Source organism: Kogia breviceps, chromosome 8, assembly GCF_026419965.1.
Source record: "Kogia breviceps isolate mKogBre1 chromosome 8, mKogBre1 haplotype 1, whole genome shotgun sequence".
NCBI classification, from domain to species: Eukaryota; Metazoa; Chordata; class Mammalia; order Artiodactyla; family Physeteridae; genus Kogia; species Kogia breviceps.
The window spans coordinates 22044935-22056437 of NC_081317.1; the positions used below are offsets into that span (position 1 = coordinate 22044935).

The 11503-nt window shown below is 39.9% G+C and overlaps 1 pseudogene; it reads right to left on the reverse strand.

The window, feature by feature from the left end:
• Nucleotides 1-678: 678 nt before the first annotated feature.
• Nucleotides 679-1259, reverse strand: LOC131761540 (tricarboxylate transport protein, mitochondrial pseudogene; annotated as a pseudogene).
• Nucleotides 1260-11503: the final 10244 nt, after the last annotated feature.

Consider the following 11503-nt stretch of genomic DNA (forward strand, 5'->3'; position numbering starts at 1 on the left):
GCACGCGGGCTTGGTAGTTGTGGCTCGTGGGCTCTAGAGCACAAGCTCAGTAGTTGTGGTGCACGGGCTTAGTTGCTCCGCGGCAAGTGGGATCTTCCCGGACCAGGGCTTAAACCTGTGTCCCCTGCATTGGCAGGTGGATTCTTAACCACTGCCACCAGGTAAGTCTCCATATATATATTTATAATTGTGTCTTCTTGATGGGTTGACCTTTCTATCATTACTAAATATGGGCCATATTTTCCTGTTTCTTTGCATACATCATATTTTGTTGTTGAAAACTGGACATTAAAAATAATATTGTGTGGCAAATCTGGAAATCAGATTCCCTTCCCATTCCAGAGTTTGTTGCTGTTGGTGTGTTCTGTTTTTAGTGACTTCCTGAACTAATTCTGTAAAGTCTCAATTCTTTATTGGACCTGACCAATGAAGTCTCTACTCAGTTAGCTGAATGGTCAGCTAATGACTGGACAGAGATTTCCTTAAATACATTGCACCAAGAAGTTCCCCATTCTGGCAGCTACTCCTGTTCCTCCATTAGCCAAAGCTCAATTATCCAAGACTAATAATAGAATAATAATAATAGAGAATAGCTAAGACCAGCCAACAACCTATAATTCAATTTGAGCTATCACTATTTTTATAGATCCTTAGTCTTCCCGCCCAGACCCTCAGGGCTCAGTTCGTCTTCCACGGTTTGTTGAGCAGCTTCACTACCTCATTGTAGATGATGAGCACGAGGGCCACGTCCAGGCAGGCCTGGCCCCGTAGGGGGATGATGCCACTGTAGAATGCTTTGAGCTCCTCATCGCTCAGGACCTGCGAGCAGCCGTCTACGTGTTCGGTGTTGCCCCGCCTCCCGGCCGTGCGTGTTCCCAAAGACGCTGGCTGCGCTCGCGATAGCTCGAAAACCCCGTGATCAGAGGTTTCAGGGCCTCGCTAGAGTTGGGCCCTGGGTTCCAGTTGTGCAGGGAGCTTCTGACCAAGAAACGGACAGCCTGCTGGGATCTGCCGGCTGGAGGCCCTGGTAAGTCCTCTTCAGCCCTTGTTCCCGAACAATCTTCCTGACCCCGTGGAGGAATCCTCTGTACTGTGGGTTTAGGGGAGATTTGGTCGTGTATGAACTTCACCTGGATGGTCTCCCTGGGCGCACGACCACCACGGCCTCGGCCTCGCGGGCGCCCAGGCCACACAGCAGCCCACGTGCTGTCCAGCGGTCCCTGGGCATCGCGCGCGTGGGTGCTGAGGAATGCGACCATCCTGGACTTGATGGCTGCTTTGGGGCTGGAGCCGTAGAACGGGGAGGAGGCCTCGGTGCAGCCTGGGGCACCTGGACGGTGGACCTCCTGCCATACTCAGTCCCAGTGCCCAGGGACCCGGCAGTGCGAACGCGTGTAGGGCTGCACCTGTGTCATCATGTACCCGGTGGGGAAGGTGATGCAAACTGCGATCCGGCCTCTAGGGCACCTGTGGGGACCAGGAACCCGTTCCTGAGAACCCCGCCGCCCCGCCGCCGCAGACTTTGCTGTGTCGGAGCCGCTGGGAGGCCTAACCGGTCCCCACGCTCCACCTCCGTTTTCCTGGCGAGGCACAGAGGGGTGACACGCAGGTCGAGCCCCTCCTGAGTGAACTTTTAAAAACATATTTATGATTAGGCATGTAGGTGCCCCAAATAGAAAAATATTGTGGAGATTCTTGCAGCCATTGATAATTAAGTGACTAAAAAAGTTTAATATTTGTGTAAGAAAAATAAAATACCTTAGTAAAAAAAATATTTAATTTTATTGAAGTATAGTTGATTTACAATGTTGTGTTAATTTCTGCTGTGCGGGAAAGTGATTCAGTTTTTTATATATATATATGTATATTCTTTTTCGTATTTATTTCCATTTTGGTTTATTGCAGGATTTTGAATATAGTTCCCTGTGCTCTACAGTAGGACCTTGTTGTTTATCCAGTTTATATAATAATAGTTTGCATCTGCTAATCTGAAACTCCCAATCCATCTCTCCCCCACCCTCCTCCCCTTGGCAACCACAAGTTCGTTCTCTGTGTCTGTGAGTCTGTTTCTGTTTCATAGATAAGTTCATTTGTGTCATATTTTAGATTACACATGTAAGTGATATATGGTATTTGTCTTTCTCTTTGTGACTTACTTCACTTAGTATGATAATTTCTAGGTCCATCCATGTTGCTGAAAATGGTATTATTTCCTTCTTTTTTATGGCTGAGTAGTATTCCATGGTTTGTATGTACCACATCTTCTTTATCCATTTGTCTGTCAGTGGACATTTAGGTTGTTTACATGAATTGGCTATTGTGAATTGTGCTGCTATGAATATAGGGGTACATGTATCTTCCTGAATTACAGTTTTGTTGGGCTGTATGCCCAGGATGGGATTGCTGAATCATATGGCAACTATATTTTTAGTTAGAAAACATATATATATATATATATATATATATATATATATATATATTTGTTTTGCGTTACGTGGGCCTCTCACTGTTGTGACCTCTCCTGTCACGGAGCTTAGGCTCTGGACGCGCAGGCTCAGTGGCCATGGCTCACAGGCCCAGCCGCTCTGCGGCATGTGGGATCTTCCCGGTCTGGGGCACAAACCCATGTCCCCTGCATCAGCAGGCGGACTCTCAACTACTGCGCCACCAGGGAAGCCCCAGAAAACATGTTTTTTAATGAACTTTTTAAGGATAATTTGGAGGGTAAGTCGCTCCTTTAATAACAAATAATTCAGTATTTAACAAGAACATTCTCTTACATAACCACAGTGCAGTTATGAAGATCAAGAAATTTAACTTAGGGACTTTCCTGGTGGTCCAGTGGTAAACTATCCGCCTTACAATGCAGAGGATGCGGGTTCAATCCCTGGTCAGGGAACTAAGATCCCACATGCCGTGGGGCAGCTAAACACACATGCCACAACTACTGAGCTTGCGCGCCTCAAGGAGAGCGCCCATGTTCCACAAACTACAGAGCCCATGCGTTCTGGAGCCCACGTGCCACAGCTGGAGAGAGAAAACCCGCACGCCACAACTAGAGAGAAGCCTGCACGCCACAACAGAAGATCCTGCATGCCTCAGTGAAGATCCTGCATGCCACAACTAAGACCTGACATAGCCAAAAATAAATTAAATAAATAAATAAATCTTAAAAAAAATTTAACTCAAAAAAAAACTAAAAAGAAAAAAGAAATTTAACTCTGATACCATACTGTTATCTAATTCACAGCCCATATACCAATTTTGTCCATTGTCCTAATAATGTCCTTTAGAGCTAAGTTTTTCCTGGTCTCATATTCAATGCTGGGTCACGCATTGCCTTTAGCTGTCATGTCTCTTCAGTCTTCTGGAATATTTCCTTAGTCCATTTGTTTTACTGTTCCTCGACCTTGACATTTTTGAAAAGTATAGGTTGGTTATTTTGCAGAGTATCCCTCAATTTAATTTTGTCTGGTTTTCCCTCATGATTAGATTCAGGTTATGTGTTTTTGAGAGGAATCCCACAGAAGTGATACTGTGTCCTCAGTGGAGGCACGTGGAATCAATATGTCCCATTATTGGTGATGTTAAGGTGGCTCTCTGCTGTAAAGCTATTATCATCTTGTTTTTGAAATTAATAAGTAGTTTGTGGTGAGATACTTTGATATTATGTAAATATCCTGTCTCTCATCCAGCTTTTACCTATGCAACTATGATATTTACATCTACCTACTATAACATTTTACCTATGATAATCTATTACTATAACAACCTAAACCTTAATGGATGATTTTCTAACTATATCATTCTTCTATGTTTATATTTTGGCATTCTACTGTAAGGCAGACCCCTCCTTCTTCCCTCCCCTCCCCTCCCCTCCTTTCCCCTCTCCTCCCCTCTCTTCCTTTCTCCTCCCCTCCCCTCCCTCTCTTCCTCCCTCCCTTCCTTCCTTTCAAAAGAATTCATGCATTCTTAGTTTATTCTATGGACTATAATCCATTTTTACCATTATTTATTTTGATGCTTGAAATAATCTGTCCCAGACCTGGCCAATGGCAGCCTCATCAAGTGGGCTCCTTTAGCCTTTTGAAATATCCCAGTTGTTCTTTGCATACTTCCTTATGTTCTAGTGCAATAAGGTACTCCCAGCTTATCTTGTCCTGTTCCTACTCTAGCCTTGGCATTAGCCATTTCTCTAAGGAGCTACCATATGTTTCCTATTAGTTGAGAATTGCATTCATTTAGAAACCAAGGTGTGGGTGGAGGTGTTCCGTTGCTTAAAGGCCCTCTCAATATGTGTAATTCAATAAAAGTTCTGATCACTTGTTGGGACAAGTGGCTTAACGAGTAAACTTTCTTCCTTTAATCTCTGAAAACTGGAGAGCGGTTTCACAAATGAAAAAAAATACATGTAGTTTCACAAATGAAAAAAATACACGTCTTAGAATTCTAGGGATACCTTTTCTCTATATACTGTTAAGTATTCTACACTGTAATCTTTCAAGGAAAAAAAATCTTGATAGAGCTAGGTTGGACAGGGAGGGGTAGAAGACTCTGTTTTTATGGGTTCTTTGAAATTCTTTTGGGGGAACTGTAGTTCACTCTGTCTCAATTTTTAGAAGTTTGATATAATTGGATCTTTGGGACATTATTCCTGAAGGAGCTGAAGTTTCAAACCTCTGCGTATTATAGCTGCTGAACTGTTAATTGTTCAGGGAGAACAGGTGTTTCCCCCAAACAACAGATGATTTAAATTTACATAGTATTTCAGTTTTTATACTTTGGTATTTTTAGTTACTGAGGTAACAGTCAATACTTTTGAAAAAAATGAATTGCATTGTTGACTTTCACGAAATATGTTTAACATTTTTTTTTGTGTGTGTGTTACGCGGCCTCTCACTGTTGTGGCCTCTCTCGTTGCGGAGCACAGGCTCCAGACGCGCGGGCTCAGTGGCCATGGCTCACGGGCCCAGTCGCTCCGCGGCATGTGGGATCTTCCCAGACCGGGGCATGAACCCGTGTCCCCTGTATCGGCAGGCGGACTCTCAACCACTGCGCCACCAGGGAAGCCCTAACATTTTTAACATGGATGCATTCATTCTTTCTTGCACATAGCTAACTTTATGAAGTATATCATAAACAATATTTTAATTGGAATTGGTGACAGGGAATTGAATTTTTCTTGACTACTATTTCTAAACAGTGGAAAATATCAAGTTGCAGGCAACTTGGGCTGATTTTTCATTCTAAAAATGTTGTGGGAGTGTCCTGTGAGGAGCTTCAGCACACGTCCCAAGCTAAGGTGTCAGCTCAGCCGTTTCACGAGGAACTCTGGTCTGAAGGGCGGGGGGCAAGGCCTCTACACGGGTCCCGCAGTGAGCAAGTGAAACAGACTAAGTACAAAGAGAAAAAAGGTGATGGGCTAGGCCTGAAGTGAGACTGCCAGATTTATATCCTTTCCAGAGGAAGTGTGGATCCTCTAGCAACAAGAGGTTGAAGAGAGAGGACCTTCAGGATGGCAGAGGAGTAAGACGTGGAGATCACCTTCCTCCCCACAAATACATCAAAAATGCATTTACATGTAGAACAACTCCTACAGAACACCTAGTGAACACTGTCAGAAGACCTCAGACTTCCCAAAAACTGTGTGGCTGACAGGGTCTTTGTGCTCCGGCCGGCTGTCAGGCTTGAGCCTCAGAGGTGAGAGAGCTGAGTTCAGGCAATTGGATGACCAGAGACCTCCCGGCCCCATGTAATATCAATCAGCGAGAGCTCTCCCAGAGATCTCCATCTCAACACTAAGACCCAGCTCCACTCAATGACCAGCGAGCTCCAGTGCTGTACACTCTATGCCAAACAACTAGCAAGACAGTAACACAATAATAGTAGGTGACTTTTACACCCCACTTTCACCAATGAACAGATCCAAAATGAAAATAAATAAGGAAACACAAGCTTTAAATGACATTAAACAAGATGGATTTACTTGATATTTACAGGACATTCCATCCAAAAACAACAGAATACACTTTCTTCTCAAGTGCTCATGGAACATTCTCCAGGATAGATCATATCTTGGGTCACAAATCAAGCCTTGGTAAATTTAAGAAAATTGAAATTGTATCAAGTATCTTTTCCGACCACAACGCTATGAGACTAGATATCAATTACAGGAAAAAATCTGTAAGAAATACAAACACATGGAGGCTAAACAACACACTACTTAGTAACCAAGAGATCACTGAAGAAATCAAAGAGGAAATTAAAAAAATACCTAGAAACAAATGACAATGAAAACATGATGACCCAAAACCTATGGGATGCAGCAAAAGAAGTTCTAAGAGGGAAGTTTATAACAATACAAGCCTACCTTAAGAAACAAGAAACATCTCAAATAAACAACCTAACCTTATACCTAAAGCAATTAGAGAAAGAAGAACAAAAAAACCCCAAAGTTAGCAAAAGGAAAGAAGTCATACAGATCAGATCAGAAATAAATGAAGGAAATGATAGCAAAGATCAATAAAACTAAAATCTGGTTCTTTGAGAAGATAAATAAAATTGATAAACCATTAGCCAGACTCATCAAAAAAAAAGGGAGAAGACTCAAATCAATAGAATTAGAAATGAAAAAGGAGAAGTAACAACTGACACTGCAGAAATACAAAGAATCATGAGAGGTTACTACAAGCAGCTATATGCCAATATAATGGACAACCTGGAAGAAATGGACAAATTCTTAGAAAAACACAACTTTCCAAGACTGAACCAGGAAGAAATAGAAAATATAAACAGACCAATCACAAGCACTGAAATTGAAACTGTGATTAAAAATCTTCCAACAAACAAAAGCCCAGGACCAGATGGCTTCACAGGCAAATTCTATCAAACATTTAGAGAAGAGCTAACACCTATCCTCTCAAACTCTTCCAAAATATAGCAGAGGGAGGAACACTCCCAAACTCATTATATGAGGCCACCATCACCCTGATACAAAAATCAGACAAAGATGTCACAAAAAAGGAAAACTACAGGTCAATATCACTGATGAACATAGGTGCAAAAATCAACACAATACTAGCAAACAGAATCCAACAGCATATTAAAAGGATCATACCCCATGATCAAGTGGGGTTTATCCCAGGAATGCAAGGATTCTTCAGTATATGCAAATCAATCAATGTGATACACCATATTAACAAATTGCAGGAGAAAAACCATATGATCATCTCAATAGATGCAGAAAAAGCTTTCAACAAAATTCAACACCCATTTATGATAAAAACTCTCAGGAAGTAGGCATAGAAGGAACTTACCTCAACATAATAAAGGCCATATATGACAAACCCACAGCCAACATTGTTCTCAATGGTGAAAAACTGAAACCATTTCCACTAAGATCAGGAGCAAGACAAGGTTGCCCACTCTCACCACTATTATTCAATATAGTTTTGGAAGTTTTATCCACAGCAATCAGAGAAGAAAAAGAAACAGAAGGAACCCAAATGGAAAAAGAAGAAGTAAAACTGTCACTGTTTGCAGATGACATGATACTATACATAGAGAATCCTAAAGATGCTACCAGAAAACTGCTAGAGCTAATCAATGAATTTGGTAAAGTAGCAGGATACAAAATTGATGCACAGAAATCTCTTGCATTCCTATACACTAATGATGAAAAATCTGAAAGAGAAATTAAGGAAACACTCCCGTTTACCATTGCAACAAAAGGAATAAAATACCTAGGAATAAACCTACCTAAGGAAACAAAAGACCTGAATGCAGAAAACTATGACACTACTGAAAGTAATTAAAGATGATACAAACAGATGGAGAGATATACCATATTCTTGGATTGGAAGATTCAACATTGTGAAAATGCCTATACTACCCAAAGCAATCTACAGATTCAATGCAATCCCTATCAAACTACCAATGGCATTTTTCACAGAACTAGAACAAAAAATTTCACAATTTGTATGGTAACACAAAAGACCCAGAATAGCTAAAGCAATCTTGAGAAAGAAAAACAGAGCTGGGGGAATCAGGCTTCCTGAATTCAGACTATACTACAAAGCTGCAGTAATCAAGACAGTATGGTACTGGCACAAAAATAGAAATATAGCTCAATGGAACAGGATAGATAGCACAGAGATAAACCCACACACATATAGTCACCTTATCTTTGGTAAAGGAAGCAAGAATATACAATGGAGAAAAGACAGCCTCTTCAGTAAGTGGTGCTGGGAAAACTGGAGAGCTACATGTAAAATAATGAAATTAGAGCACTCCCTAACACCATAAACAAAAATAAACTCAAAATGGATTAAAGACCTACATGTAAGGCCAGACACTATAAAACTCTTAGAGGAAAACATAGGCAGAACACTCTATGACATAAATCACAGCAAGATCCTTTTTGACCCACCTCCTAGAGAAATGGTAATAAAAACAAAATAAACAAATGGGACCTAATGAAACTTAAAAGCTTTTGCACAGCAAAGGAAACCATAAACAAGACGAAAAGACAACCCTCAGAATGGGTGAAAATATTTGCAAATGAAGCAACTGACAAAGGATTAATCTCCAAAATTTACAAGCAGCTCATGCAGCTCAATATCAAAAAATCAAACAATCCAATCCAAAAATGGGCAGAAGACCTAAATAGACATTTCTCCAAAGTAGACATACAGATTGCCAACAAACACATGAAAGGATGCTCAACATCACTAATCATTAGAGAAATGCACATCAAAACTACAATGGGGTATCACCTCACACCGGTCAGAATGGCCATCATCAAAATATCTACAAACAATAAATGCTGGAGAGAGTGTGGAGAAAAGGGAATCCTCCTACACTGTTGGGGGGAATATAAATTGATACAGCCACTATGGAGAACAGTATGGAGGTTCCTTAAAAAACTAAAAATAGAACTACCATATGACCCAGCAATCCCAGTACTGGGCATATACCCTGAGAAAACCATAATTTAAAAAGACACATGCACCCCAATGTTCATTGCAGCACTATTTACAATAGCCAGGACATGGAAGCAACCTAAGTGTCCATCGACAGATGAACGGATAAAGAAGATGTGGGACATATATACAATGGCATGTTACTCAGCCATAAAAAGAAATGAAATTGAGTTATTTATAGTGAGGTGGATGGACCTAGCGTCTGTCATACAGAGTGAAGTAAGTCAGAAAGAGAAAAACAAATACCATATGCTAACACATATATATGGAATCTAAAAAAAAAAAAGGTTCTGAAGAACCTAGGGGCAGGACAGGAATAAATACGCAGACGTAGAGAATGGAATTGAGGATATGGGGAGGGGGAAGGGTAAGCTGGGACAAAGTGAGAGAGTGTCATGGACATATATACACTGTCAAATGTAAAATAGATAGCTAGTGGGAAGCAGCCACATAACACAGGGAGATCAGCTCTGTGCTTTGTGTCCACCTAGGGAGGTGGGATAGGGAGGGTGGGAGGGAGACGCAATAGGGAGGGGTATGGGGATATAGGTATACATACAGCTGATTCACTTTGTTATACAGCAGAAACTAGCACAACAATTTAAAGCAATTATACTCCAATAAAAATGTTTTTTAAAAAATTGTGTTTTCTTTACTAGTCTTAAGAATAGCACAGAAGAATTGTTTCTTTGAAATCATCTCTTACAATAATATAATAAAGTTTTTGTAGGAAATTTGTTCAATATATAATCTAGCAGAGAAATCCCTAAGAAATCATCTCTTAACTAACAAATGAGTAAGAACTAACTACTGGGATGTAGTAGAAATGGAGCTTTTAGGAAGAAAAGCAGAAACTGCATGCTCAGGTGCCGCAGAGGGCAGTAGTACTGACAGGTGTTCTCTAGAATACTCCAAGAGTATTCAGGGTTACTGATAATGTTTGTACCTCACTGTAAGCTGCTGGAGGTCTGATGACTAAAACAGAAAAAAAAAAAAATGACAGTATTTGCTAATAGCCTGGATATGCAATACAGTGGGGAAGAGGTCGAGATAATAATGTAATATAATGAAAAGTATTTGACAAATATCATGCCACTGTTATAGAGCCATGTATAAGGTATTGCTCACACCGTTATTATTTTCACCATAACCATTTAGACCAGGTTTTTAAATATGAAGAACTGGGAGACAAATGATAATAATGACTGAATTAGTGATGAGAAAGTGGAGACTGAACTATTGTAAGATAAACCATGTAACTAAGGAATTTACCTGTGAAAGAAAGAGCAAAAATAGGATGGCAATTTACATACGTAGCATGACAATGAAGGGAATTTTTAAGAACAGTATATCTGAAAATAGAAAAGAATTAGTGGGGAAAGGAAGAAGATTGATGGTGATAAAGAGCAATATCAATGTGTAAGCAAGGTAAGTTTTTGTAACTTTTTTTGGTTAATAAAGTGAAATGTAAAAACAAGAAATAAAACCTTAAGCGTCTTGTATATAATTAGATGATCTATAATTTTTTATTATATTCACTAGTTTATTTTAATTTTAGATTCCACAATTAGTGATATCATACAGTATTTGTCTTTGACTGATTTCACTAAGCATAATACCCTCCAAATTCATCCATATTGTTGCCAAGAGATTTTAAGATAATATTTAAAGGAAGTTTAATTTCTGCATTTTCTGGATCTTCATGAGTTTTAATGTATAATAAGAGTATTGCCTGGGTATAATTTTTAGAACTATTTACATACTCACAAAGGTATGGGTCCCAATAATGAATGAAACTGTACAGGGGATGTATAGTGTTTAAATGAGGTGGGTTATTTGACATGACTTGTAAACTGGCTCTTACATAGAATCAGAATGGGTATCTACAATGCTTCAAACAATGTCATCAGTTTTGAAACAAGTGTGTGGACCTCTAAGCTGTTAGCTGGAAAGGACAGAGTTCATTTAGACCCAGAACTTCATAGGTGTTAGTTTAAAATTCATTTATTTGTTCCTTTCAACATTCCTCCTCTTCTTCCAGTGAAGATCGTTACTGATTTTTATTTTTACAGATGTGCTTTCTTTTCCTCATTTATTTGACTGACTTTTCTAATTAGTGCTCAATAGCTTATTCAATGTTCTTTCATATTTTTCATTACTCAGTACTTTCAAATCTTTACTGAAAACCTGCTGTGTGCCAAGCAAAGGATTACGAGCTGAGATTCAAATATTATATTTGTTTATTCTTGTTTTCAAATTCACTCTTTTCTAAATTTTGTTTTGAAAGAAGGGCAAAGAAAACTGAAGAGACTTCTAATCTACTGATTCTGCTCTTCAGACCCAACACCAAGCTGGCTGAGCTCTAGTTGGTTCGTCTGTAAGTCGCTGACCCCCCGCTGAGGGACACAGGCCAAACCTGTTTCCCCTCCTCTTAGATCGATAGATACATTGTCCTGTGATTTCTTATGGTAAAATTGTGCTTATAATAGTGAAAATAAGTTCGAAAGTGTTTTCTTAACTCA